Source organism: Lissotriton helveticus, chromosome 5_1 (assembly GCF_964261635.1).
Source record: "Lissotriton helveticus chromosome 5_1, aLisHel1.1, whole genome shotgun sequence".
Classification (NCBI taxonomy): Eukaryota; Metazoa; Chordata; class Amphibia; order Caudata; family Salamandridae; genus Lissotriton; species Lissotriton helveticus.
In genome coordinates this window covers 1924828364-1924852621 of record NC_136065.1, presented here as the reverse complement: position 1 = coordinate 1924852621, position 24258 = coordinate 1924828364, and positions in this window count along the sequence as shown.

The following is a 24258-nucleotide window of genomic DNA, read 5'->3' as shown; positions in this document are numbered from 1 at the left end:
CAGATAGCGCGAACAGAGGCCCGTTCTCTCCCTCTCTCTCGGACATCTGCCGGCCGGCTCCCGGGACACTGCTGGCTTGTTCCCCTCTCCGGCCTTGGAAGAGCCTGCCTTCTGTGGCCTGTTGTCATCGCGGCCGCCGGATGGAGAGCTCCCATTAGCTGCATCTGCTGCTGCTACTAATTTCATCAGCCAGGAAAGTGAAGTCGACAGGGCTTCCCAGAGACAGATATTAATAGAGGAAGTGACGAGTGAGGACACGCACTGGATGCAGCTTCCACGCTGCTGGGAACAATCTACCAATTATATGTACAGTGCCTGGCTGCTTCTCTCAGCGCAGGCCTGCAGATCTCCACTATCAGGCCTGTCTCTATCCAGCTGTACTCCCTCCCAACCATCTCTCAACTAATGTTTCTGCACCCTCACCTGTCTCCACCTCCTTTACCTTTCCCCAGCAGTCTCTGCTCCCCCCCTCTCCCTCCGAATGTTAGTGTATGTTTCTGCATTTCCAGTCTGAAATTCCCTTCAGTCTTACTTTAAGTATTTATATTTGCAGAGTTTTATAAAGCGCAGTTTGTTTGGCAGTTGACCTGCAACGCAACAGGTCTCGCATTTACCAGAGTTTTAAGCTATTGGCATTATAAAAGACAATGCCTTTAATTCATGTGTAATTTTTAAAACAGATACATGAAAGGCATTGTCATTTACAATGCCAATAGCTCAAAATCTCGCAAATGCGAGACCTATTGCATTGCAAATGCATTTGCATCTGTGCTATACATTTTTTTTTAAAGTGTTAGGAGAAAGTGTGTCCTGCCTGCACAGCAGACAAGACAAAACTATTTGAGAAAATAGTGCTTGGAGACTGTAATTAAAACCTACCTAGTAACAACACACGTAACAGGGGGTGGAGTCATGGGAGGTTACAAAATGAGACTATTCAAGGCCTATCACGAGAGGGCACTGCTCCCTAAGGAGCGACTACTAAGCCTATTGACCAAAGAGCAGCCATAGTTTACAATGGACAATGACACAAGCCAATGAAAAATATGGGCTGAGAGTGGGCCGAATTTCAAGTCCCTACCTGAATACAGCATGCCTCGCAGATCAGCGCATGCACTGCCCAGGCTCGACCTAAAAAGATACAGTTCCCATTACCGCCTGTGGTAAAGGTCAGGGTACCTTATGCATAAACTGTGTGTTGTACAAACATTACAGCACTGTGTACCCACTACCAGGGTTATCTGCCCATTTTACACCATGAGATCGGTGCTGTGCACTCATTAGCCCACAGCCAGTGTGGCTTGACATTCTTTCGAAAGAGACAGCCAGCTTTCACACCTTCATTGTAGGGAGTATGCTGGGCCATCCTTTACCACAAGAGACAGGCCCTCTGCAGTCATTACCTCTAAAAGCATGCCATGGAGTATTACGTTATAAAAGCCAAAAATACACAATGCCAGCTGCACCAACATCATAACCGGTGTGAAATCCTGCCAACTGTAAACGCTATGTTCATCACTGCCAGAAACCTTGCTGTACCCACATCCCTGTTGCATTTGGGTTTATTTGCATTCTTTTTTTTTATGTTCAGTAAGATTTTATTGAATTTTTGACAATGGAGAAACAGAAATACATACAAAAAACTGTAAGAAATTGCATTACAATTCATGAGAGCGAATAAGAACAATGATGTAGTCATAAATAAATACATCGCAATATAGTATTGTCAATCACAGGAGAAATTAATAAGGGAGGAAGGAAGGAAAGGGAAGGGAAAGAGGGAAAGGGGAAATATACAATTCATAGCAAAATAACTTAGATAAATAGAGTTACCAATAACATATGAACAATAAGAGAACAAGAATCATAACTGTACATAAGAATCTATGGGAGACCAAAAGGATTGAAAATGCGTAGAATTATGATGAACACCCCTTAAAGACAATTGAGCACCTCTTCTGGTAAAGACAATCCAAGACCACCAAGCATGAACTGAGAGAGACGTAGCATCCTTCCAACAAAAAGTGATTGATTTTAACACAGCTGAAACCAAAAAATTAAATAACTTTGCTTCATTATCTGCAAGAGGAATACTCAAACTAACTGATTTACATATGATCAAATTATAAGAGAGTATATCAGAAAGAGGTAAAATTTTCAATATCACATTCCATACATCAGACCAAAATTTCATAATAATAGGACAATCAAATAACATGTGGCGTAAAGACCCAGGATGTAAATTACAATGCCAACATAGGTTTGATGGTAATAATTTAGCTTTAAATAAGCGCACTGGAGTCCACAAGGAATTAAACAAAATATAAGCATTGGTTTGATAAATGGACACTGGTAAACATCCAGAAATACTATTAGTCCAAATTAATGACCATATGTCAGTTGATATAGACACAGAAAGCTCAGTATTCCAAAAAGTAGAAATCGTATCAACATTAGAGCCTAAAGAGACTGTAAACTTCTTATAAAATATAGAAACTGCTTTAGAAGACAAAGAAACAGTATTGACATAAAGTACCAAAGCAGCTGACACTGTAGATGGAATACCATTTGGGAAGGAATCTAAAATAGAATTACAAAGAAATTGATATTTTACTAAATCCGATATTGGTAAATTGAATTTTAATTGGAGTTGATTAAATGGAATAAATGCAGAATCTAAGAAAACATCTTTGAGATAGAAAATACCTTTAGCAATCCATGAAGACCAAAAGGATATATTCCTATTTAGTTTGATTAAGGCACTGTGCCATAGGGACAAATGTACCGTAGAAAGCAAAGGGGATGCACAATTGGAGTCTAAATCATTAAATATTAATCTAGATGATTTGATTATGGAAGAGGAATGTACAATGTTGGAGGAAGGAGACATGGTTAACAAGGATAATAAAGGAAATGGTTTTACAAGGGTAGTTTCAATATGAAACCAAATAGGAGGATTAACAATAGGTGAAATATTAAACCATAAGGAGCTCTGTTTTAGGATAAAGGCCTTATGATATAGAAAGAAATCAGGTAAAGCAAAACCAACTTGGCATTTAGGAATCTTCAACTTTTTATAGGCGATACGGGGAGGCTTATTATTCCAAAGAAATTTAGATAATAGTTTATCAATATCTTTATAAAACTTGAGCGGAAATTGAGTAGGTATCATAGCAAGTGAATAAAATATTTTTGGGGCAATAGTCATTTTAATAGACTCCATTCTCCCCCACCAGGAAAGATGAAGGGAAGTCCATTTGGAAGTCTTTTGTTTAATATACTCCAAAATGAATTCACAATTTAATTTCAAGGTAGCATGGAGGGAAGAGGCAAATAATATCCCAAGGTATTTCAACTTACTCTTTTGCCAGACAATATCCGGCGAAGGTAACATATCAGGAGTACATAACATATTTAACGGAAAAAATTAAGTTTTACTTACATTCAGTTTATAACCCGACACAGTTGAAAATTTAGAAATAATATCAAGTAAAAAAGGAACAGAGGAAGCAGGATCACTAATAAATAATAACACATCATCAGCATAAGCTAAAGTCTTAACATTAACATCTTTAATAGTGATACCATGAATGTTGTCACATTTACGAATGAAATTAAGAAATGGCTCCATTCCCAGTAAAAATAAAAGAGGGGATAAGGGGCAACCCTGACGAGTTCCTCTAAAAAGGGAAAATTGGTTAGAAATCTGGCCATTAATAAACAATCGAGCAGTAGGAGCATAGTATAAAGCAGAAATCATACGAATAAAAGATGTCCCAAAATTAAAAGATAATAAAGTTTTAAATAAAAATTGCCAATGAATTTTATCAAAAGCTTTTTCTGCATTTAATGCCATAACGCCAGCGGGGACAGGAATTGTGGAGCTTTGCTCAATAATATGTAATAGCGTTCTCGTATTGTTAGCAGAGTATCTATTTTTCATAAAACCAGATTGGTCAGGATGGATGATAGAATGAAGGACAGGGGCTAACCTAGAGGCAATAATTTTAGCATATAATTTACAATCCTGATTAATCAAAGAAATGGGACGATAATTAGCAACACGGGTAGGGTCTTTATCAGGTTTAGGGAGTACAACAATTAATGCTTCTGAAAAAGAGCCCGAAATGGTACCGGAGGAAGAAAAATGAGAAAAAATCTGGTACAAATAAGGTAAAAGATGATTTTGAAACTCTTTATAGAACTCGGCAGGGATGCCATCAGGACCAGGGGATTTATTTTTAGGAAGCGATTTAATGGCAGATAGGATTTCATCATTAATAATAGGCAAATCTAACCCAAGTTTATCAGAGGGAGAAATATGAGGTAAATCAGAATGTTGTAAAAAAGCATCAATTAGAGACTCATCACAAAAATCTGGTTTATTATATAATGTGGAATAAAAATTTAAAAATTCTTGAGCAATATCATTATGAGAAAGTGCAATTTTACCTTGAGGGCCTTGAATGGAGGTAATCTGTGTTTTATCTCTTTTAATACGTAAATATAGCAAGAAGCTTACCAGACCTATTGGAGTTAAAGCGGAATTTAGCATTGGACTTAGAAAGTTGAACCCCCGCTCTTGTACTAAGAATAGTATTAAATTCATATCTTAGTTTTTGAAGTTTTAGTTTATATTGAGGATCATTAGACTTAATGAATAAACGTTCGAAATGAGCAATTTGGGTTTCTAAAGATTTGATATTAGAATTAAATTTCTTATTTTCATGTGCCATAATAGAAATTGTAGTACCTCTGACATAGGCTTTAAATGCATCCCATCGATTAGTAATAGAGGTAGAGCCTTCTGGATTGAATGTAAAATAGTCCTGAATCGCTTGGAACAGTTTGGGTTTATGAGTGTCATTAAGGACAATATCAGCATTCATACGCCATCTTGACTGTTTAGTAAAAGAAGATGAAACATTAAAAACAAATGAAATCATTGCATGGTCTGATATGTCAATGGTACCAATGGTAGGATTATTTGCAAATTGAATGAGAGAGGGGGAAAGCAAAAAATAGTCAATTCTGGAATGGGAATTATGAGGATTGGAGAAAAAGGAAAACTCCTTACCAGTGGGATAATGCAATCTCCAAATATCTGCTAACTTGGTGGTATGAAGAAAAGTTTTAAAGGCATAAAAAGTCTTAGAAGGTCGAAATCTAGAAGTAGACAATCTATCTAACCAGGGGTCCACAAAAACATTGAAATCTCCCCCAAAAATCAAAAGAACATTACCCAACTTTAGAACTTCAGTCGTAAGATTAGCCCAGAAAACCGGACCATCAGCTGTAGGGCCATAGACATTAATCAAAAAGAATATAGAATCATGTATTTTAACTTTGGTTAGAATATATCTGCCTTCAGAATCTGAAATCTTATTTAAGATTTGACAATGTAATCTTTTGGCGAAGAAAATAGCGACCCCATTCTTTTTACCTTTAGCAGGTGAAGAGACAATAGAGTCTACCCACTTCTTGTTCATTAAATTTAAAACTTTATCTTCAACATGTGTCTCTTGAACAAAACAAATATCAGCTTTAGAATTACCTAAATAATCTAACATTTTCATACGTTTTATTGAGTGTCGTAAACCTTTCACATTGAGAGAAACAATTTTAATATTATGAATATTAGCCATTAGGAATTACGAGAAAGGAGAAAAAGGAGAGAGAACAAGAATAAGAAAGAAAAAGACAGGTTAAAGGAGTAACTCTAAGTGAAAAATAGGAAAGGGAAAAACATAAAAGAGAGAGTAAGGTACAAACAAGCAACATGAATAAAGACAAAGAAACGCACACCCGTTCCTCAAGCATGGCCAATTACCGTTGGAGCCCATGAAGAAATTTATGCATAAATGTGCCACATGAAGTCAGCGAACTCAAGTCAAGAATTAGGGTCTTGTGTATCCATGGATGGAGGAGCTTGTTGTTCAAGGAAAAGACGAAGATCTTCTGGACGCTGAAAAGACTTGGAGACATCATCTTTCCATACACGCATTGTAGAAGGATCAAATAGTCCATATTTGAAACCAAGGCTTCTCAACAATGGACGAAGGGAAGAGAATTCTTTACGAATAGCCACAGTTTCTTTAGCAGAATCTTGATGGATGAAGATTTTAGATCCATTCACCAACAATGACGGGATTTCTCTCACAGCTTTTCGAATAAGAATCAAGTGATGATGACGCAGCACCTTAAATATCATTTGCCGCGGCTTGGTATGACGAGGATTCCGGTGTGAAGGGACTCTATGGGCTTTGTCAACCTCAAATTTCTCTGTGAATTTAATATTCAAAAGACCAGGTAGAAGAGATTCCAGATAGAGCCGACAATTAGTCCCTTCAACTTCTTCAGGCAAATTAAAAATACGAAGATTATATTGCCTATTGCGATTTTCCAAATCCAGCAGCTGAGAGTGCATTGGAATAATTTTGGCCATTAAAGGTGTAAAAGCATCCAACTTATTCTTATTATCCTGAATTTTAATGACATTATCTGACACCTTCATCGAAATAGAAGCCATATCCTTACGAACATTTTTGACTTCTGAGGCAATGGTGTCAGTATTTAGACGTAAGGCTTTAATTTCCTCCAAAATCAGAGCAAGGGAAGGTTCTGAGGATTCCACCACCTTGGATTTGGTTGGAGGAGGAGAAACCTGCTGCTTCCTTTTATTAGTGGAGGAGTTCTTAGAATCCATTTTGAGGTAAAATAATGTCCTTTATGGTGTAGAATAAATATAATGAGGAAGAATAACCCCAAAATGTAAGAAAAATGTTGTAAATAAGGTCAAAAACGCCAAAAACTCTGTATAATCCCAGGTGCAGCAGCTACACAAGACAGTAGGCGGAGCTAGGCCCAAGCCAGCCTCTTTCATAAATATCACTCCGCCCCCAGGCACTCAAATCCGGCAATACCTGGAGGAGCAGCTGGGAGTAGAGACCATGAAGGCTGGAGAAAACACTTGCGGCGTAGAAACTTGACATAAAACGACTCCACAGGTAGGAATATGCATCAGGAGGCCAGCGCTGGTATTTTCGCCGATTTTGTGACAGGAATTCATCGTTTAATTAGAAAGAAAGGCTCCGAGATTCACGGAGCTCCGGTGGCGGCGGCCATCTTGGTTGACGCGCTCGCGCGTCCAATGGGTTTATTTGCATTCTAACCTACCAAAAGATAGGATGTAGCACAAGCGGCCTTTCCATATGCACCCCAAAACGTAGGTCACACAAATAAGAAGATGCTTTCACTAACATGTAAGCAAGAGTTTGTGCTGCCTGGCACGGTTCTAAACAATATATATTGTCTTGTAACAAGCAGCTGTGCAGCTAACATGGCTACTCGGATGAGTCTCTCTTGGCAGCGTGTGATTACAGCATACTGTGTCACCTAGTTTTCAGGATCAGGAGTTGAGGGACTGCAGAAGTAAGCTGGTGTGTTTTTTTTTTAGAAAGGAAATGTAAAGGTTTGCACTTCCATGCGTTTTTATGATTTATGAAATGTGGCAGATAATGATGATTCTTTTAACTTCCACTGAGAAATTAACACAATGACATACCTGCTACAGGAATCTTCAGAACTGCAGTTACCTGCATGCCTCAGCTAACGGGGAATGGGCTCCTGTGTGGAACACTACGAAGAGCGCCAAGGATGCTGGAATGCCATTTCAGATCGCATAAAATGAAGCATACAGGGACACAAAGCCTGGCTCTAGTGCAAAACAATAAATAGGAATTCCAAGTCAATATACAGCTGTCAATGTCTCGCTGCATAGCAAAGAACACATTTTGTGGATAAAGAACTCCATCTGAAGACAAAGTTGGCAAATTGTGTTAGTTTAGCTGAAAACTATCATGGCTGTCTTCAGAAGAGATACTTTTTATGGGCTGTGTCACACGCCTGGAACTTCTAAGTTGATCACTGTATAATTACGGGTAAATATGATGGAACATCCGATCAAGCATACGCGTATTTGTCAAATTTCAAACTCTGCTTACTGAACAAGCCCTCAACACATATCTCATTCTGAAAACTAGTTTTCACAAAGGTGTGCATTTGGAAGAGTTCAAGGCACTGGGTTGGTTACTTCTCAGCGAAAAAATACCAATGTACTGCACATATGTTACATTGTATGCAGCACGTGAAAACAAATGTTACAGCTCTGTCATGTATGGGAAACAGCCACTAAAACACGGGCATCACATCGAGATGCCCTTACAACAAGGTCGTTACAACGACCGCGTTGTTACCATGCACTGCCATTACTACGCAAGTCATTACATCGACTTGCCTTAGATGACATGGTGGGAAGGTATGTAGGTGCACAGCCTGTAGCTAGAAATAAAGTTAAAGATGAATGTTTATGTAACAGTTTTTAAAGTTTGGGTGCTCACAAGGTGGCGTGTCCGTCTTCCACGTCAAAATGAATGAATCAGAAATGTCCTTCCAAGTGTTGGAGGAATCCCTTGATTTAGGCACACCTTTGGTTCATGATAGAAGACTCCGAAATATTTACACCATTCAAAGACTTAGCTTATTCAACCAGTTTAATTTGATCAATGGTTTATGTATCATTCATTTCCAAGTTATATATCGTCATTCCACATATACGGTTTATACATAAATGCCCCAATGCATTTCGGGCCAAATGCCCTTCTTCCGGGAGCTTATCTGAAAATAAAGGATACAGCGTTTTAGCATATACTACATGCCTTCATCAATCTATCACAACATGATACAATTACATAATCACTGGTTCACCGTGTGATTTGGTGTATTGGTGTACCCGACTATACCAAGTGAAATTTGAGTGAAATGAGAGACTTTCACTTACGTGTCTTCAAGATACACAGCCTCTAAGAGCTGTGAATAAAACATACAAAGCGCGGAGAAAATTAGCAAAAAATAAACGGGAAAATGAGCATACTCGAGTATGATAGTCTACGAGACACGCAGCATCTCGCTTTCAATAGATTCCCGCTTACTCAAGATAACGACGCCATCTCGATTAAGCGCTCCTCACTCTTTGGAGAAAGTTGTTTTAGGTGCACAGTTATCGTTTACGTGTCAATAAAAAACACACACGTTCATGTGGTGGTAGAGATCGAGATAAGACTACAAAGTGTGCGCGAGGGTAGCGGCCATATTGGAATGGCAACTAAATAGATATATGCGGACTTTTGTAAATAAAAAACGTTCATAATTCGAACGGTAAAAATCAGTAATGGATAATCACAATCACGTAAAAAGGTGGATCGAGTGGTGTGTATCATGTTATGTGAAAGATGTGCCAAAATTAACACAGTTAGTCATGTAAGCAGCAACAAAGGACTACATCAGCATCACTGTGCCCAAAAAAGGGCTTCAAAATAAGTTCTTAATTACAAATAGCAACTAAATTCTAAACTGTCGTTCAATCACAACGGCTTCATAGAGCTTAATTTGAAAATCCAATAGTTCTCTCTTTGAAGTAAATGTTTATTATTGTCTCTGCCTTCTTGTTTCAACACGTTTTCAAAAACCATAAACTTCAGTTGTGATATCTGATGTTTACATTAATTGAAGTGTACTGCAATCAATGACTTTTCATTCTTAGTCCTTATGTTGGATTTGTCCTCGTGGATGCAAGTTTTTATTTTTCTTTCAGTTTTGCCAACATAAGTTTTTCCGCATGGACACTTAACCAGATAAATCATGTTCATGGAGTCACATGTAACATTGGTCCTTAATTTGATGTCAAACCCCTTCATGGGGTGGGTTATAACATTGCCCTTTATTATGTTGTTGCATTTTCTACAGTTCATGCAGGCTTGAGTGCCCTTATATATTTCAGGTTCGGGGGTCGCCTCGCCAAGTAGTTCACCTAGGTTCTTACTTCTCGTATATGCAAAGATAGGTGGTAGTTTAAATAATGTTTTGAAATCAGGTTCCATACTCAGGATAGGCCAATGTTTTAGGATGATTTTTTTGAAGGCCGAACTCATTGTTGAGAATTTTGACACCATGACCATTCTATTATCTTGTTTTTTGTGTATGTGTTTCAGTGTATCCATTCTGATCATTGGTGCTACTCGTTCCTTAGCACTCTCCACAATTTGTTTTGGGTAACCCCTCTTTTCGAACCTGTGTCCCATTTCTTCGATTCTGCTGAGAGCTTTGGTTTCATTAGATGTGATCCTTTTTGCTTGTAGCATTTGCGAGAACGTAGATGATTTTTTAAGGATATCTGGTGAAAGCTAGAGTAATGTAGTGCATTATTTCTGTCAGTGTCTTTTCTAAAGAGATCTGTTTCTATGCCTGTCTTAGTTAAAGTAATCTCCACGTCTAAAAAAGGTATTTTCTCAGTTTGTATGTCCCAAGTTAACTGAATTCTGTCATCGATGGTATTCAATGATACGAGTGCATCCTGAAGTTTATCTTTGGTGTGGTTCCATAATATGAACACGTCATCAATGTATCTTACAAAGAGTTTTGTGTTGTTCTCCCAGATAGGATTAGGATATATGTGCGTCTCCTCATATTGTTTCATGTAAATGTTGGCGTATATAGGCGCCGCACAGTTCCCCATTGACGTGCCCGACAGCTGAAGGTACCACTCATTCTTATATTCAAAATAACTCTGGTATAAGGTAAAAAGTAGGAGCTCCATGAGGAATTTTTGCATAGCTGGTTCTATCTCAGTGTTAATTATGGCCATTTCCATCGCATCTATACCTCCTGCATGTGGGATAGAGGTATATAATGACTTTATATCGCATGTGCACATGATCAAATTTTCATTTTCATTGATTTTGATCGCTTGTAAACGTAGCAAAAAATCTTTAGTGTCCTTAATGTAGCTTTTCATGGATTTGACTGTCGGCTGTAGGTATTTGTCAATAAATTTCCCTATGGGCTCATGCAAACTTCCCCTAGTGGACACGATAGGTCGTAAGGGTGGATCCTCCAATGATTTATGTATTTTTGGAATCATGTACTATGACGGACTTTTAGGGTGTGGCTGTAGTAAGTATTTGTAGGTCCTAGCATTAATTGTACTCTCATCCAACGCTTTATCCAATATGTTCTTTAGAATTTCTCTGAAGGTGTTGGTGGGGTTGTTTACCAATTTCATGTGTGTGTTTTTATCCTTTGTTGCTGCTTACATGACTAACTGTGTTAATTTTGGCACATCTTTCACATAACATGATACACACCACTCGATCCACCTTTTTATGTGATTGTGATTATCCATTACTGATTTTTACCGTTCGAATTATGAACGTTTTTTATTTACACAAGTCCGCATATATCTATTTAGTTGCCATTCCAATATGGCCGCTACCCTCGCGCACAGTTTGTAGTCTTATCTCGATGTCTACCACCACATGAACGCGTGTGTTTTTTATTGACACCTAAATGATAACCGTGCACCTCAAACAACTTTCTCCGAAGAGTGAGGAGCGCGTAATCGAGATGGCGTTGTTATCTTGAGTAAGTGGGAATCTATTGAAAGTGAGATGCTTTGTGTCTCGTAGACTATCATACTCGAGTTTGCTCATTTTCCCGTTTATTTTTCCGCTAATTTTTTCCGCGCTTTGTATGTTTTATTCACAGCTCTTAGAGGCTGTGTATCTTGAAGACACATAAGTGAAAGTCTTTCATTTCACTCACATTTCACTTGGTATAGTCGGGTACACCAATACACCAAATCACACGGTGAACCAGTGATTATGTAATTTTATCATGTTGTGATATATTGATGAAGGCATGTAGTATATGCTAAAATGCTGTATCCTTTATTTTCAGATAAGCTCCCGGAAGAAGGGCATTTGGCCCGAAATGCATTAGATGACATGGTAACATTAGAAAATGTATAGTTTACTATTCCAACAACTTTCCTACTGCAACGTAGGCTGGAGTTGGAATAGTAGATTATACATTTCTAATGTCAGCACGCCATCTACTGCAAATCGATGTAGTGACTTGCGTAGTAATGGCTTTGCGTAGATGCCCCGGAAGCTGTATACTGGAGGCAGGGAGGCCGCAACATATTTATCAGGTAGTTATCCAGAGGCCAGCCAAAGCGGACGAATATTACCCAAACCAGGGATTAAAAATGCAAGGCACATCAGCCTATTGCAGTAATCCAATTACCATTCAGCGGTTGGCATTAACTTCTATTTCATTCGTATCCTGACTACATAGATCAACGGTGGCACCAGTATACATATCGACATCACAAATACCTTGTATAACTAGGTTCTTAAAATAAGAGGAGCTCATCATTTCCTTCTCTCTTCATGATTTTAAATCGCAACGATTTTAATCACCAGATGTTAGTCACATTTAAAGTCTAAAACCATCTCTACTGTGATTAGAAAACTATTCTGAAGAAGGTGTTCATGCCATACCGAAACACTGCGTCGACAACTGTTTTCCCATAACGATGCTCTTTTAATGAATTTTTTTTAATGATATTTCAATAAAATTGTATTTCATACATATTTAATGCAAACGTATGATTTTTATTATTGTTTCTATTTTTATTTAAAAAATTGAGATATTGACTTTATGATATTGTAGATTGGTTACGTCTTCTGATATTGATAGCTTCCTGACCACCAGCATTGTCTAATAGATTGTTTTAGCTTGTGATTAAATTTCACTGTTGTTAGGGACTTTTTTATTTCTTGCCTACAGAATCAAGCCTGGGGAACCCTCCGCTGATAACGAGGTCGTGAAATGGCTTCTGGTGGGTCTAATGCACCTGTTCTTTTCTTGATCTGCGGTCTCTTGGGATTTACATCTGGGTCTGGCCAGATGAGTGGACAGGCAGACCCTTCACACCCATGGCCCCCTGCCTCTTCCCTGGGAAGGATTTCCTTCCCACTTGGCATAGCTTTATCTAGGTCTATTCGTGCTCTTCAACCCAGACGTGTACATGAACTGCAAACCTTGTTCCATCAGCAAGAAGTGATGTACGAGACTCATCCTACTTTTGCTGAAAAAGGCATTGGCTGAATGTCAGCTGAAAGATCAGAAATGTATTCCTTCATTAGTTTGTGTGTCTGTATGCTCTGTCAGCTGAGGAAACATAACACGATCTTATACTTTTGTGTGGACAGATCGAAAGCTCTGCTTTCTACACAGCACCACCTTGAGGCTTCAAGGGAGACAATGCCACTCATTCAACACCTAAGGCCGCGATTGTCAGATGGATCACAGGTAGCATCTCCAAATGGTATACTCTAATAATTATTCATTTATCAAGGAGAATTGCATCACGCTGGCGTGCCACCTTCTTGTTACTACAGAGCACTAGTCACCCATGAAATGCTTTTCTCAGTCTTCCTTTCGCTGCTCACTCAACAGATATCCTCGTTAAAGTTTCTTGTTTGTAATTATGACTTTTCTTGGGGGTGGCTTCATGAGATAGCAGGCAGGTTTGTAGGGCTTTGGCAGTGGGTGCAAATAATGGTCAAACTAGTCCTTGGCAGCTAGAGTGTGGACAGAATCAGAAGTAGTTGCTTCGATTGGCTTTCAGTCAGACAATCAGTAGAATTGTAGAGCGCTACTTGTCACCCATTAGGGTAGTCTGTAGATGAAAAAGTAGCTTACTCCATGTCTTTGCTGCTAGGTAGGAGAAGGGGGGACCTCTTCGTCAGCTACGTCAGATGCGGGGTGGAGGGTTACAGAAAGGGGCATGGAGCGTAGGTGTCTGGTGGCTTTAATTGGTTTTTGTCAGTTGCTGCTCATTGATTGGTGTTAGTTTTTGCATTGTTACAATACATTCAGATGCATGAGGGTCCCTCTGAGATTCCATTGTTCATCCCCAGTTTGAATCATCCTTTCGAATGTACATTTAGGAGAATAATTTGGTCTCTGCTGGTACTGTTTTCTGCTCTTAATGGTTTTTTCGTTGTGACTTGAAGAAGTTGCGAAAAATCGTCCTTTTGACGCAGGTGAATATTTGATCTCCTCTCACGTCTCCTAAGCAGACGCCAGTGTTACTTTCCAGGCATGTGCAAATGAGAGAAGTTTGCAGGATAACCACGTTGGCATTGTGTAGACACTCCACTCATCAGTGAGACATACCTCCGAAACCATGCAAGTTGAACCAGGAGGTTCTACTGAATTTGTGTTCTTCAACTTAAATTGCCCAGTGTAGCCTTCTTCAAAACAACACGTGCTCCCTTTTAAATAGAAAACTGGCGAGTATGCATATGCTTGGGTGGTTGAAGGGAGCCTATCAGGGTGCCTACAACACGCACATGGCACACAAAGCAATATTAAACAGCTATGGCGCTATAAAGGTTCCGTCTTAGCAGTTGGAGACACCAGTACCCACAGACCGATCCTGGGAGAAGGTGTATGGGCTAGGAGTAAAGGAGCAGCCCTAAACTGTCATGTGTTCTTTGACTCCTCATAGGCCCAATGTACATGAACAGACTGTCTCCAGACAGCTACGTACCTGGTTAAAGGCACTTAAGGGGCCTGCACTGCACCGAAATAAGAATATTTCTATTCAGCCAGTCTTGACTCACTAACAGTCGCCAACAATAAGCATTCTAGAATGTTCTTTTGTTCGATGACGTAAGCTTGGGTTTGGAGATCTATTTGTTATTCACCGGAAGGCTCCTTTAAGCGGGGTTTTATGACTCTGTAAATACTCTTTTAGACACACATACCAACCTCTCGCTCTCTTTTTCTCTCTCTTTCCAAGACACACTAGCACAGGGGAGGGGGACAGAAGAAGGGGTTACTGCTTATAACTCTATGTTTGCCACCCCTCGGCTGCTTTTTGGGGGAGAGAGAGAACAAAAAATAAGTGACAACTCAATGCGATTTCTGTGTTTTATCCAGCATTTGGTGTGGGAAGGAGGGGTGGGGGCGATGTACCCACAGTTATCACTCCTCCTGATGTTACATTTTCACAGCGCTGATTTTCAGACCCGTCACTGACAAACTGTGTTTTTTATTTACTTAGTTCTTAAAAATCAATTTGAGCTGAGCGCCTGCTGAGAGGTCCCTTCATATTGTGTCGTTGCAGAGTGAGGTGGCGCGAGAGAGCGAGTGGTACTAACGATTCCTGGATCCTATCAGCAGTTGTAGAAACAGCTGGGAAGATCGCCATCGCATTTTGTCGACCTTGAAAGGATTAAATGACGAGTTTATGAAGCCTACTTATCACTCCCTGTTAAGGTTTCACTACTGGGGCTTTACTGCATGGTGAGGGCCAGCACCGACGTGCATGGCAAGAGCGGGAGCTAATTGCTCATTAGCACCCGCACTCCCCACGGTATCGTTTCTTGAATCCCATTCAATCCATGGCCTCTCACGGATGTAGAGAATTCCCTTTCCATGTCTCTCCCCTCCGTTTCCTCTAAGAGGCAGCTTCCTTGCAGGGACGGATTGGTTTACAACCTGCACCCCCTTTTCCTGTCTCTGATAGCTCATTCACACCAGAGACAGCAGAGCCTTCTCTCATCACAACCCTGCGACCTGTGCTGGTTGTAGGTCCCTGTGCAAGGAAAGGTTGCATGACTTTGTTTGCCCAGTCTACACACCCAATCGCAGGTTGTGGTACCTGTGTGTGAAAAGATAGTCTAGAAATCAACACCCGAACTCTTTTCTAAAATGCATAATTTAATTAAAATTTAGCAAAATCCCTGCAGAAAGTTAAAATTATCACAATCAAGACACAATCGGGTGCATACACAAACAGCAATAGTAATAATTTGGATAACCTTAATCGAAGTAACAAATAAAATGGACAATTTTAGATATAAGAAAATACATAAGTATAGAAACCTATCAAAATATGAATTCCCGTGACAATAAATATCATATATGGGTAGACAGCAAATAAGCTTAAGGGAAATACTAATATGTAAAGAAAATAAATTAGCCGAATTGAAAAGTTGAAAAGTGAGGAAGAAAAAAGGAGGAAGAAAGAAAGAAAGAATATGGAGCAAGTAAAAAATAACATAATAAAAGGGATTGGAAAAGAAAAGAAAAATATAGAAAAGCAATCGCAAAAACAATATGCAAATCATTTGAAAGTTGAGATATACCCATCAGTTCATATTTCAAATTGGAGTTACTATAGTCCTCGAAAAAGCCATTCGTTGATTGCATCTGAAGGACAGGTCTGTGTCAAAGCTGACGTTTTATTTTCTGTTGGCCAAACAAAAGACATCAGAGCCTGGAGTGTTAGAATGTCTAACTCTACAGAGCTTCCCCTTTTGTGGTCTTTTTCCACTTTTGAAAGGGGGCGCGCGCTGGGCTCCTGTGATGCTCCAAACGTTGTCCTTGGTGCCTTGCATCTCTCTCTCTCTGCGGATGGAACTCATTGTCGCTGTAAGACCATTACCTGATAAGAACGTATCTCCACAGTCCCAGCATGCTCCGCGCCCACGCTGTGGAAGTAATTCCCCTTCAAGAACATTCCTGTGATAAGGGCAGCTTTCTGTCGCCTTTCCATCTGTCACCAGCACATGCGAGGCAACGCAGGGCTGTGAAAGCCACGAGTATTAACCACCACGAAATGATGCAGGAGGCTGGACAGGGTTACAGAACACTTCACCTCAAGGTCGTCGATTCGAGTTCCAACCGGTGCTAAATTTGTAAATCAGAAGTGCCAGGCCCTAACATTTTGCTCATAAGTCCACCTGGAAGGTCAAGGATGCTAGTTTTGATTCCTCCTCGGGTCTCTTTCATCTCCCACCAGACATGCGCTGCCCCTTTATTCACTCTTGCAAGTTCTTTGTCATCCTTTTCTCCCTCGTCCCTGTTTTCCGGTGCCACTCTTTCTCCTTCTTTACCCCTTCTCTCTCTCCTGCTCTGGATTAACGTTTGTTGAGGGAGAAATAGGTGCTGGCCCCAAAAATGAGTGCAGGTGCGATCCATCTGCAAACACCGGCTCAAACAAAGCACTGCTCCCGCCAGAAAGTCACTCGCCAGGGCTTTTTGCAGTTGTCAGCAGGAAAGTACCCCCTACACCATCACAGCATTCACCAATTGGTTTGCCCATTGGTCGTCTCAAGCAAAGAGTCTAACAATGGCAAGCTTTAGCAGCCATCTTTGAATAAAGGTCACTCAATGGAAAGGGTGTGTTAAAATGCACTGGAAGCTGATTACCGTGCTTTTAACACAATTCTATCAATTTAGAGCCACTTGGTATCAATGCACCAAAAATAGGACATTTTCAGCCTCATCTGTCGTCTCGTGCTAGTCCTTGAGAGTGAGTATCACCCTGGAGATAGGCATTTATTTTATTGCACCACCAGTGGCTACATAAGTGCACACTTACCTCTAGCACTTCCTGGTCAATCTCAACCCAGTATGGCACGGAGGAGAAAGACAACCCAGGAATGGGGGGCGTGATACAGGACTTGGACGAGTAATGAAGATTACCGTTAAGTAATCGATCCAATACCACATCACAACACAGGCAGGCTGGGCCAGCTTGCACCAGCAAAAGGTGTGCAATCTCTATGCCTTTAAACATGGAATAATTTGCAGAAACATCATTAATGCAGGTTAATGCACATGTAATGTTAAATCTTAAGAAATATGTTGATTATTGGTTGTGATAATTACTAAATCATAACCTTATTAAATTAAATTATCATGACATTCTATAAATGAGCAAACCCAATCAGATGATGGACAGAGCACTGAAACTTTTCAGACACTCACCCCCAGTCACAGATCTGGGTTTAATCCATCATCTTTCTTTAGCTCACTTCGCCACCCCTTTTCAGACGCAGCTATATGCAAATCAGTCTTGACCCTGTGCCTCATGGGAACAGTCCAGCCGGAACTGCCAAGTCAGGTCTTCCCTTGTCTGGAAACAAGAAACCTGAGACTGGTTTCGGGGCATACGTCTCATCAGCTAGGCTAGCTTGAATCCAGGGGCAAATTGAGCAAGGGAGCCGCGCCTGGGCATACTCTGCCAACTTAGGGCAAACACTTGTTCAACACATTACCTATCTACCTGCAGAAGTAAGCTGACCTGGCAACCTGGTAGCACACTTGTTCACAGATCATCCAACCGCGAAAGTTAACCAAACAACCAGGAACTACACTTGTACAATATGCAGCCCATACACATGCAGAAGCTGACCAGGAAGACGAGAACCACACTTGTTCACAGATCATTCACCCTCAGAAGCTGACCAGGCCACCAGGTACCACACATGTTCAACACACAGCCCATCCGCCTGCACTAGTTCAAATGGCAAGACAAGGGCGACAGATCTACTGAATGGTTTCTGACTGTCCTTGAGAGTAGTACTAAACAACCCACTGTAGATGAAACGCCAGAGGGCTCCACTATTTCAGCAATCCTCTGAGTCAGAGCTGGAATCCTGAGAGGAAATGACCAGAAAAGGCAGCTTGTAGGGCCCGCAAGCCTGAGGTTTCCAGCTATTCAACCATGGGTGGACAACTAATGACTTTGTTTGAATCCGGGGTAAGGAGGAGGCTTGTGAGGGTTCTATTATCCAATCATTAATATAGGGTAACCCTGTATTCCTGGGAACCTGGGTAAACATTAGATTCAAAGAACAATGGTTCCCTGGGAAGAAGCCCTAAGCCTAAGCAATCTTGCCTTAAGTAGTCAACATACATGCAAATATCTAAGTAGAATAGATGTCTAATTACCCATAAAAATGATCCAAATCCAAAAAATGTATCTCAGTAATTGTATATTTGTTGCTCCAGTGAACGGCCCAATGAACATGACATAAGTGAGTATAAATGCACTAAATGTAGTTATGAGAGAACAGGACCAAAACAATGCAGGCATATTTGCAGTACAATTTTCAATATTGACTCATTTTTTAGAGTACAATTTGAGCGAATGGCAAATAATGAGAGCCTACATGTCATAGCAGCGACATTTCGGCCTCTATTTTGTATCTTAAAGGGGTCTTCATCAGGACTTATAGGATGTACCACACAAATATCGGATTATCTCTGAAAGAAGTTAATCCTCAGGCCTTCATAGGTATGAATCTCCAACTGGGAAAAGTTGTCAGTCAAACTAGAATAAGCCAATAGGCCCAAGAAAAAATCCAGTGTAGGACCGATGGGTTTGGCATTTCGGACCATGCTGCTGACTGAATCGGGATGTGGCTTTTTCAGCCCTGATGAAGACGCCTTTAAGATATAAAATAGGGGTCGAAACGTCAACACTATGACATGTAGACTGTAATTATCATTTGCCCAAATTGTACTAAAAAAAATTAGTCAATATTGAAAATTGTATTGCGAGCACATCTGATTTGCTTTGGTTCTGTTGTGAGCAGTGTCCTGCTCAGTTCCTGTTCTCTAACTCCTATTGACAAAGATGAAGGAAGGAAAGGAGTATACTATCTTTACTGCTCTCTCAAAGAAACACTATCTGTACTGACCTCTCAGAGAAACAGAGGGAGAGCGAGAAAAAGACTGAGAAAAAGGGGGCAGGGAAGCTAGAGACATAGAGCTGAAGAAAAGGAGAAAGACTAAGATGGAGATAGGAATGGAGAGACATAGAGAGAGAGAGATGTAGACAGAGGGAGTGAGAGATGGGAAGGAAGATATATCTAGATAGAAGGGGAACTAGAAGGAGAGTGAGTTGGAGAGAGAGGCAGACAGAAAGAGAGAAACAGAATGACAGATAGAGAAAGAGGTGGTGAGACAGAGAGAGTAAGAGATAGGAATATATAGAAAGATTTCAAAAGAGAGTTGGAGAGACATAGATACAGAGGGAATGAGATCGAGACAGAAACGTGAAGAGAAAGAGAGAGAGACTGAGACAGAGAGAGTGAGTAACAGGAGAAAGTATATAGAGAGGAGAGAAGGAGAGATAGAAAGAGATGGGGAGACAGAGAGAGTGTGTGATAGAGGGAAGTAATAGAAAGAAGAACTGATACAGAGAAAGTGAGATTGAGACAGAAATATTGAGAGAGGGGGCGAAAGAGATGAAGACAGAGAGCGAGACAGAGGAAAGTATATAGAAACAGAGAGAGAAAGAGAGAGACAGGATGAGAGAGTCAGAGATGGAGAGGCAGAGAGAGGAAAACACAGAGCTGAAGATATAGTGAGATATAGAAATGAGGAGAGAGACTTAGAGACAGATATGGAGAGAGAGCGAGGGATCCCAAAGTGACAGAGAGAAGGAGTGATAGAGGGAGATGGATGGAGAGGTACAGAGAGAGTGACAGAGAGAGTGACAGAGAGAAACAGCTCGATAAATACATATAAGGCCTTGATTGCACAGTGTAAGAAGCTACATCAGGGTGGTATTGTGAGATTTCTCTGGGCGCCACTGCATACAGGGTGCACAGGTGCATAAAAGAACCTGATGCATATTTTAATATTTGAAGACCAATGCTTAGTGACGTTTGGAACTGAAGTGCTCTATGAGAGCTAAGTGGGCCATAAATAGATAAAAAGAGAGACAGGGAGGAAGATTTGGTGAGGGATAAACATAGAGACCAGAAAGAGGGAGATAGGAACAGAGAGAGAGAGCTGGAGAGGGTGAGATGGAGAGAGAGAGAGCTGGAGAGACAGAAAGAAAGAGTGTGTGTGTGCTCTTCTTCAGTCTTCCAGCTCATCATCAGTGGTGATGTCCCACAATGTGAGACCAGAGCGAGAGGCTAAGGTGGCTCAGTCTGCTCCTGATAAGCTGTCCCTCTTCCTGTAACTTGTTCTGTTTAAATAAATAGGGCTTTTCTGAGTCATCACATCCCACATGGGTCCTACATCTTGTCATAATGCAGCTGGGAAAAAGCCTTGTTTTCAACGCTTGCGCAGGTGAACTAGGCACAATGGCGATTCTTCTAGTGTGTGCAGGGATGAAGTCCCAAAGTGGGGGCTTCTAGATGGAGAATGTGCTTTCACCTGGTTGTGGCTTTTGGAAGTATGAGGCCGTCAAAAGTGGCTTGTTTACCAGTAGGTGAAGGCTTTCCCTTGAAAAAATGGTAGCCCAAAGCAAGGTTCATCGAGCAGTCCATGGGATTGAAGGTGATGCTTCTAGCCGCTGAACCCAAGAGTGAAGATATGGCGGCAGGAGTCTGGATGGGAAGGATGAGACGCTCTCTGGAAGCAGCATTCTGGATTCACTGTCACTTCCGAAGTATTAACAGGGATGCTCCAAGGTGTAGTCCATTGTCATAGTCAAGAAGAGGGAAACATACTAAGGCAGTAGAAGCTTCAACATTTAGAAGGAAGTCAAGATATGTGACAATTTGCCAATGACATCTTATGATTTAGAAACTTTGGATTTATTTATTTATCTATTTATTTATTTATTTATGCACTTTTATATAGCGCAGACACAAACCAAAGGTGTTAGAGCGATTTACAATAAAACAGGATTCATTACAAGAGATAGAGAGTTATAAACAGTTGCTGGTTACGACCATTACAAGAGGCACAGAGTAGCTGGTGAAGACGTAGGGATATTTGCTTGTTTCGATGGTTACAAATGCAAAAACAACAGTTGATGGACAGAATACATAACAATGTCATACATTCACCCCAGTACAGAGATCTTGGCCTAAATCCATCGTTTTTTTGCTCCCCATTGTATTCCAGGTTGAACCCAGCCACGTGCAAATCAGTCATGACCCTGTGCCCCATGGGAACAGTCCAGCCCATACTGTCAAGCCAGGTCCTCCCTGGACTGGAGACAAGCATCCTAGGACCGGTTTCGGGCTTTCAGCCCTCATCGGCCAGGATAGCTTGATTCCAGTGGCATGGAGAGCACGGGACTCACGTCTGAGCATACCCGTCCCACTCGGGATGACAAGTGCAAAAACAACAGTGGATGGACAGAATGCATAACAATGTCATACATTCACCCCAGTACAGAGATCTGGGCCTAAATCGATAATTTTTTCGCTCACCATGCCATTCCAGGTTGAACTCAGCCACATGCAAATCAGTCATGACCCTGTGCCCCATGGGAACAGTCCAGCCCATACTGTCAAGCCAGGTCCTCCCTGGACTGGAAACAAGCATCCTAGGACCGGTTTCGGGCTTTCAACCCTCATCAGCCAGGATAGCCTTATTCCAGTGGCATGGAGAGCACGGGACTCAAGTTTGAGCATACCCGTCCCACTCAGGGTGACAAGTCCAAAAACAACAGTTTATGGACAGAATGCATAACAATGTCCTACATTCACCCCATTACAGAGATCTGGGCCTAAATCTATTGTTTTTTTGCTCACCATGCCATTCCAGGTTGAACCCAGCCACATGTAAATCAGTCTTGACCCTGTGCCCTATGAAAAGAGTCCAGCCCGAACTGCCAAGCCAGGTCCTCCTGGAAACAAGCATCCTAGGACCGGTTTCAGGATTTAAGCCCTCATCAGCCAGGATAGCTTGATTGCAGTGGCATGGAGAGCACAGGACTCACGTCTGAGCATACCCGTCCCACTCGGGGTGACAAGTGCAAAAACAACAGTTGATGGACAGAATGCAAACCAATGTCATACATTCACCCCAGTACAGAGATCTGGGCCTAAATCCATTGTTTATTTGCTCACCATGCCATTCCAGGTTGAACCCAGCCACATGCAAATCAGTCTTGACCCTGTGCCCCATGGGATCAGTCCAGCCCGAACTGCCAAGCCAGGTCCTCTCTGGACTGGAAACAAGCATTCTAAGACCGGTTTTGGGCTTTCACCCCCCTCATCAGCCAGGATTGCTTGATTCCAGTGGCATGGAGAGCACGGGACTCACATCTGAGCATACCCGTCCCAGTCGGGATGGCAAGTGCAAAAACAACAGTTGATGGACAGAATGTATAACAATGTCATATATTCACCCCAGTACAGAGATCTGGGCCTAAATCCATTGTTTTTTCGCTCACCATGATATTCCAGGTTGAACTCAGCCACGTGCAAATCAGTCTTGACCCTGTGCCCCATGGAAACAGTCCAGCTCATACTGCCAAGCCAGGTCCTCCCTGGACTGGAAACAAGCATCCTAGGACCGGTTTCAGGCTTTCAGCCCTCATCAGCCAGGGTAGCTTGATTCCAGTGGCATGGAGAGCACGGGACTCACGTCTGAGCATACCCATCCCCCTCGTGGTGACAAGTGCAAAAACAACAGTTGATGGACAGAATGCATAACAATGTCATACATTCACCCCAGTACAGAGTTCTGGGCCCTAAATCCATAGTTTTTTTGCTCACCATGCCATTCTAGGTTGAACCCAGCCACGTGCAAATCAGTCTTGACCCTGTGCCCCATGGGAACAGTCCGGCCCGAACTGCCAAGCCAGGTCCTCCTGGAAACAAGCATCCTAGGACCGGTTTCGGGCTTTCAGCCCTCATCAGCCAGGATGGCTTGATTCCAGTGTCATGGAGAGCACAGGACTTATGTCTGAGCATACCCGTCCCACTCGGGTGACAAGTGTAAAACCAACAGTTGATGGACAGAATGCATAACAATGTCATACATTCCCCCCAGTACAGACATCTGGGCCTAAATCCATTGTTTTTTTGCTCACCATGCCATTACAGGTTGAACCTAAGTTGGCAGGATATGCCCAGACGTGGGTCCCTTGTTCACTTTGCCACTGGATTCAAGATAGCCTGGCTGATGAGGGTTATGAACCCGAAACTAGTCCCAGGATGCTTGTTTCCGGTCCAGGGAAGAAATGGAGTGGCAGTTCGGGCTGGACTGTTCCCATGAGGCACAGAGTCAGACTGATTTGCATATAGCCATGTCTGAACTGGGGTGGTGGAGTGAGCAAAAAAATTATGCTGGATTAAACCCAGATCAGTTGACTGGGGGTGAGTGTTTGATTTGCTCAAGCGCTCCGTCCAACATCCCGTTTGGTATCGCTTTGTTTGCCCTAAGTTGGCAGAGTATGCCCAGACGTGGATCCCTTGCTCACTTTGCCACTGGATTCAAGATAGCCTGGCTGATGAGGGTTATGAACCCGAAACCGGTACCAGGGTGCTTTTTTCTGGTCCTGGAAAGACATGGCTTGGCAGTTCAGGCTAGACTGTTCTCATGAGGCACAGAGTCAGACTGATTTGCATATGGCCAAATCTGAACCAGGGTGGTGGAGTGAGCTAAAGAATGATGATGGATTAAACCCAGATCAGTTGACTGGGGGTGAGTGTTTGATTTGCTCAAGCGCTCCGTCCATCATCCCCTTTGGTATCGCTTTGTTCGCCCTACGTTGGCAGGGTATGCCCAGACGTGGGTCCCTTGCGCATTTTGCCACTGGATTCAAGATACCATGGCTGATAAGGGTTATGAACC